This window comes from Coturnix japonica, chromosome 2, assembly GCF_054131305.1.
Source record: "Coturnix japonica strain WE chromosome 2, WE-NBRP24, whole genome shotgun sequence".
Taxonomy (NCBI): Eukaryota; Metazoa; Chordata; class Aves; order Galliformes; family Phasianidae; genus Coturnix; species Coturnix japonica.
The window spans coordinates 4,380,796-4,387,643 of NC_140664.1; positions in this window are offsets into that span (position 1 = coordinate 4,380,796).

Below are 6,848 nucleotides of genomic sequence, written 5' to 3' on the forward strand. Positions count from 1 at the left end.
GATGGGAGATTATAAGCAGGAGAGGAACCTACTTTTCACATGGTCTAATAGTGACAGGACAAGGGTAAATGGCTTTAAAATGAAAGAGGGGAGAATTAAGTTAGATGTTAGGAAGCATCTTTTACTGACAGTGGTGAGGCACTGGAACAGGCTGCCCAGAGAAGATGTGGATTGATGCCCCATTCCTGCAAGTGCTCAAGGCCAGGTTGGATTGGACCCTGGACAACCTGATCTAAGGGGTGGCAATCCTGCCCATGACAAGGGGGTTGGAACTAAATGATCTTTAAGGTCCCTTTCAACCTAAGCTAGTCCAACCTTCATGGAGATGTTTCCAGCCCCTCAATGAGATGCTCACCACCTGCCTTTCCCTACAAGTCTTCCTGGTGCTGCTCACTTTTCCCAGTTGATGTGGAGGGACTGGCAGCAGAAGGCAGGGCTGCAGGAGCAGGAGGCACTGAGGGCTGCTTTTCAGAGAGAGATATGAGAAGAGCAGTGAAGGAGAAAGCGAAAAGCAAAGAGGTTTGTGGAAGAATAAAAGTAAATGCTATATAGGGAGGCAGGAGCATATCAGTGAAAGCTGAGGTAGGAGTCTGAAAAGATCAGATGAGTCTCTGGACAATAGTAACTGATAGAGCAATTTTATCTTTCTTCTAAGTTGTAAGGAGTATGCAATATGGCTTCACTATCTGAAGCTTCCTTTTCCCACAGAAGAATTGGACTTCTTGTAATGGTTGAAAACACGGGGGTGAATTTCCCTCTGTTATTTTTGCTTTCAAGGAAGCCTTGTACTCCTAGCTGTAGCTGTGTCTCAGTCTGAAATTGGACATTTTAAGAGAGATGGGGGAAAAAGAAGAACACTTCAAGCATTCACGTATTTAATGAATGAACAGATCACTGGCATGAGCAACAGCAGAGGTTTCAGTCTTCTGGGGGGGGAGGGGGAAGCCAGTGCAAGTGACCTCCAAAGGAACTGAAGAACAGTCTGTGAGGGCTTTTTCCTGTTTAATACTTGTGCAATTTTTTGCTTGGTTGCATGTGTGATAGGCACAAAAGAAACAGAGATATAAGCACTTGTCTAATACCATGTAGAGTTCTGACCCCGGTGCAAAACCTTTGGAAGGTATTTCTGCTCTAGCCAAAGAGACTTTGGAGCCCAATAGGGCTCCATGATAAACTGTCAGTTTGGCAGTTGCTTCAAGGCAAGGGATAAGGGAAGGGAAGGGGAAGGGGAAGGGAAAGGGGAAGGGGAAGGGGAAGGGGAAGGGGAAGGGGAAGGGGAAGGGGAAGGGGAAGAGGAAGGGGAAGGGGAAGGGGAAGGGGAAGGGGAAGGGGAGGGGGAAGGGGAAGGGGAAGGGGAAGGGGAAGTGGAAGAGGAAGCAAGGTGGGTGTCCATGCATTCTTAGTTTTAATATTATTTGCTTGTGTTCCTGTGTATACTTTGAAATGTGATGCTCCAAGTACTACTGTCTGCTTTTGCACATTGTCTATTTGGTCCAACCCTTCCTTAGCTTATTTTGGTATTTGTTATGAAAAAAAGTTCCATCACAATTAGTTGCCTTGGTTACTAACGATTTTCTTGTATTCATATATAGCTCTTTGTATGTAAACATAGCACCTAATCTATCTGCATTTGTGTTGTTTAATGTGATAAGGCCATAGGACACATAGAGCCTGTGGTTACAGTTTTGATTACAGTAATGGCATCTTCAGTTTGGTCTTGGGGGAAGATGGTTTTCCTGCAAGCAGCATTTAGTAAAGGGACTTGGTGAGATTATTCTGATCCTGATAAGGTGTTCACGGTGCCCTATGGGAGGAACTGTTCTCTGACTACTGGGTTGAAGAGATTAAGGCAGCAGTACCATGTGCAAGTGTATGATACCTGGGAACATGCAAGACTGGATTTTTGCAGAAAGATGATATATAAAAAGGAGGTGCCCAGTGGTTCTGGCAGCTCATACAGACAACCACCTGTGACAGCTGTGAGCAGATCCTGATGTCTGAATAAACAATGCCTTTTTACACTGTAATTTTCAAGTAAAAGTAAAGTTTACTGGCAAGACATGTCTAGTCCCCATGATTTACTCCAGGTCATAACAAACAAACAACTATAACTGGGTCAGAAGATGTCTTCAGGTCCCCTCACTTGGCCAGAACTTTTAACACAAGGCCAACTTGCTGTTTTTGAGCTGCTGCAGACTCTAAGGAACAAATATGCACAGGGGGCTTATGATGGTCTCTCTCATGGTGAGGCTGGGGTGATTAATGTCCAAGATATTTCTGCATCAGCTCACTAAGGAGTTATAGCCTGCTTCTCTCAGCAAGAGAAAGATGAAGAGTATGTAATCAGGTGCCTGAAATCAGTTTTGTGGCTTGTCAACCTACTGGTCCCAGGATTGGGCTGTAGTTTTCATCCTAGCTGAAGTCAGTGGGATCCAGGGAGGCTCAGCATCTTTGAAAATCAAGCTACTTAGCCTCAATAAAGGCAGGTGAAAATAATGGAGAGAACATCTTTTCTTCAAAACAACATCACAAGTGTTGCTCAGCTGGTGTTGGAGACTTCCTGCCTGTTACCATGAGAGTAGGCAGGAGCAGTGTAAAGGCATCATCACATATGTGTCACGTTATACATATCATCAATGTAATTCATCCATCAGGCTTAGGAATTAGCACAATACTTTGGTGAACAGAAACACACAACAGTAGTGATCTCAGCAGCCAGAGTGGACTCATCCTAGCTGTGAATGTTAGTTTTTCAAATACATGTTAAATTTTTGCCCTTGAGCAATTACACATAGCTATACTCAGTTTGGATTGGCTCAGGAATCAAATCACGCTTTGGTCAAGGCTTGGGATTGGTCAGGGAAATAAATTTACAGCATGCAGTCTTAGCCCTGCTGAAGTCACTAGGAATGTCGTCATTATACTGAATGAACTGCACTCAGAGCAAGAAGATGAACCATTATGATCATGCAGATCATGCACTTACTCAGTGGTTCCCTCATCTCATCCTCATAATACATGGCTGAACTCAACATATAATGTCAAAAAGGCATATTATTCTTTTAGTGTCAAACAGTGTGCTAGTTAACTACTTGAAATACGTAAAAGAACCACAATTGCATTATATTTCCAGCTCAAACTTCACTAACTTGAATCCCAGTCAGTAGAACCACACTGGATATCTTTATGGCCTTCTCAGTTTGTTTCCTCCATCTGTACAAAGTTTATTTCTTTTGAAGTACAGGTGATTTAAGTGGTATGACTCCGCTTTGAAAGGGCATTTTGAAAAAGTCATGATGAACAAAGCTGCTGCCCATACTTTTTTCAGTAATACATGTTCATGCAGATGATCCTATTGCTTTGCACTGCAGAAATGATCTAGACTGTGGAAAAAATGGGAATCTGTCCTGGATGTCCTTAACTATCCAAATTAGCAACTAAAGGTATGGCCCAGTGGAGTGAAAGTTCTTGCAGAGAGTCTGTATCTAATTAGGTTCACTCATTATCAATTGCAAGACTAGTTTGTGGTGCTGTTAAGCAGGACTCTACACTGATAATTACTCAGTGCCACAACCAAACTCTGAAATAGAGCTGGTGTCCAGACAAGCTTTCTGCTCCATGTATGGATTGATCTTCTAGGCAATCTCTCCTAGCATTAGCTTCATCAAGATGGTGCATATAGTCAGAAGCAAAACCTTGAAAATGTAGGGATCCAAGATTTACTCCTCCCCATTTGCTGTCTTCATTTCTGAGTTCATAGGGCCAACAAGACAGCTTTTACATGCAATTTAGTCTGTCTGAAGTGCGAACAGCAGTTACCTTCAGCTCTTGTCATCCACTGACAAGAGAAGTCTCTCTGCAGAGTTGCTCCCTATACAAAAGCATTTAGACACCTACAATCAGAGAGGATGAAGCCAGGGCTAAGGGACATGCCAGTCTTCGTGATGTGGTATAACTGCTTTGCTTCTCAGAACTGCTCTGAAATATATCCATATATGATTTCTTCCATGTAAATTCTTCAGCATGGATGGAAAAAAAAATGCAGCACATTTATGATAAGCAGTCTTACAATAACCAAACATCAATTTTGTGTATGTATTCAAGGCAAAAGGGCCTAGTAATAAGTTAGTGTCAAGCCACAGGATTAATATGCAAACATTGTGTTAAATATATTTTATGTTTAAAAACACTCAGGCGGCATCTTTCTACACAGCATGTTATTACAACTGACATGAGTGACTATTAACTACTGTACATAAGCACACTTGTGTCATAACTCATGTTTTATTATGCAACTACAGGTATGTACATAAAAGTTCAATGTACTGTATTACATCTTGTTTAGATCACTGTTCCAGTGAAATATAAAGTGTCACTAATAGATTTTCTCTACTATAAATTCCATCGCAAGTTACAAACAAAGTCATTGAAGCTAATCATCTTGTAATTTATTCGACATGATTTTTTCATTTATATTTAAGGTGCATTTTGACAAATATACTACATCATTCAAAAATTAAAATAAAAAATAATTAAAAAAACCATTCAGATCAAACAACAGTGAAAAAAAGCCCTTGTCTTATGAGACCAGAATTGAATAACTACTCACCTAGACCTCTAGATTTAAACAAACTTCCACAGAGTGTCCTTTGTCTGCTGTGTTTGTGGATAAAAATTATAAAAGCTATATGAGAACACACATAAGAACAGGGATTGCAAAGACCTGCCTGGTTTCAACACTATTTCTGCCACAGGGGAAGTGTAGAGAAAGTTTATTTCACACACTGAGAGTGCCAAGGGAGTATTTTCCTCCTAGTGTCGAGCAGGTAATAATCTGACAGGCTGGGCCAAAGTATTCATCAAGATCACTGTTTTTATCAGATTCCCATATCTTCTGTAACTGCGTGGAAACCCCACATGGACAATTTTCCACTGTTATGTACAGTTATGTCCTGCGGCAGTAAGTTGGAAGTTTTGTTATGATCTAAAAAAATAGTTCCACTTGTTTGCTTTGAATCTACTCTCTGAACATTTCAGTTAGTGGTTTAAATCTCTGTGTGATGGAAAATAGGAAATAACAATTTCCTATTAATATTCCCCACCTTAATCATAATTTGCTTCCTCCTTTGACTTCTTTATTCTTCATGTGTTAGAGTTTTTTTTCTATTAAATCTATATAAAGATGTACCTTCCTTGCCATCCCCAAAGTACCTGGGATTTCAAATAAGGCCTTCAGTAAGGCCTTTATCATCATCCCACTTAAGATGCTTACGGACAAGCTGTTGATGCATGGACTGGATTGGCAGACAGTGAAGTGAGCTGAAAAGCGGCTGAATGTCTGGTCTCAGACAGTGGTGCTAGTGATGCAAAGTCTAGATGGTGTTCAGCTATAGTGGTGTATTCCGATATTGGGTTCAATATTGTTATAATGATTAATGATCCAGACAGTGGGGTAGGATGTACTCTCAGAAAGCCTGCAGATAACACAAAGCTGGGGAAATGGCTGATATACCAAAGGGTCAAAAATGAAATGACCTCAAGTTGCGCCAGGGCAAGTTTAGGTTGGATATTAGGAATAATTTCTTTACAGAAAGGGTAGTTAAGTACTGGAATTGGCTCCCCAGAGAGGTGGTTGAACTGCCATCCCTGGATGTGTTTAAGAGCCGTTTGGATGTGGTGCTCAGAGATATGATTTAGCAGAGGGTTTTTAGAGTTAGGGTACTATGGTTCGGCTGCGGTTGGACTTGATGATCTTCAAGGTCTTTTTCAACCTGGGTAATTCTATGAAATGCTCTCCACAAATGGCCACCAAAGACGACAAATGTTTTTTTGGCAGCTCTAGCTGTTTTAAGCAGTATTTTCACAAAACAAACACTGAGTTTACAACTAATGAGAAGCGTCGGCCTGGAGAGCTGAAGATTGTTCTCCCTCCTCTAGGCACTCAAAGCAACGAGCTATAATGCCAGGCACAGTACTGTATTCAGCAGGAACCCAGACCTTCAGCATTCCCTGGGATTCACGGAAATTATATGCCAAATTTCCAAGGGTATCCTCTTGTGAATAGACACTTCAGTCTCCTCAGCTCTCTGGCAAATCCTTTCCTTGGACCTTTCCAGCAGAACTTTCTTTGGCTGCTGGTTCCAGTATTAATCAGAGTGCAGAAATGAGCAGTGCACATTTATGTAAGAATAGTTATAAAATCTGATTCAGAAAAGTATGCAGTCAACTACTTAATCTCAGTCCTTAGAGGCATATTTTTAATGTTCATTTATTTATCTTTAAAATGTTCATTTATGTATATACAGTAATATCATTATAACCCACTCAATCCAATTAGCAGCACCATGAAAAAAGGGACAGAGGTTTTTCTTTGATTCAATTGTAAGCAAATGAAGCAGTAATAAATCCCCAATTAGCACAGAGGAAAATAGGCTGAAGGATTTTTTTTTTCCCTAGAATTTCACTGTAAACAAATATGTGTGGCTGGCATTCAAGAGGAAGGAAAATACAATTTAAAGACATTTTAAATCTTCAGTGATTAATGTCACGCCAAGCAACTCATTAAAATTTCCATAAAAATATGACCATAGAAAAGAATTCTCTTCTGAAGAAAAATCAAATGTAATTAAGGAGAGAGAGAAAGAATGAGGAAAGAATTACCAGACCAAATCAAGCTAACTTAGACTAAGCTGCCACATAACGCCTTCTGAGGGGAACAGTCAGACCCTTGTAGAAGGCATCAGGATGGGACTCAGGAGGGGGGCACCCAGGTCCCAGTGTTTTAACAAACACTTTGTATTACATCTGGCAAAGCACTCATCTATGGCATGGTGCCTTGGGCATGCAGC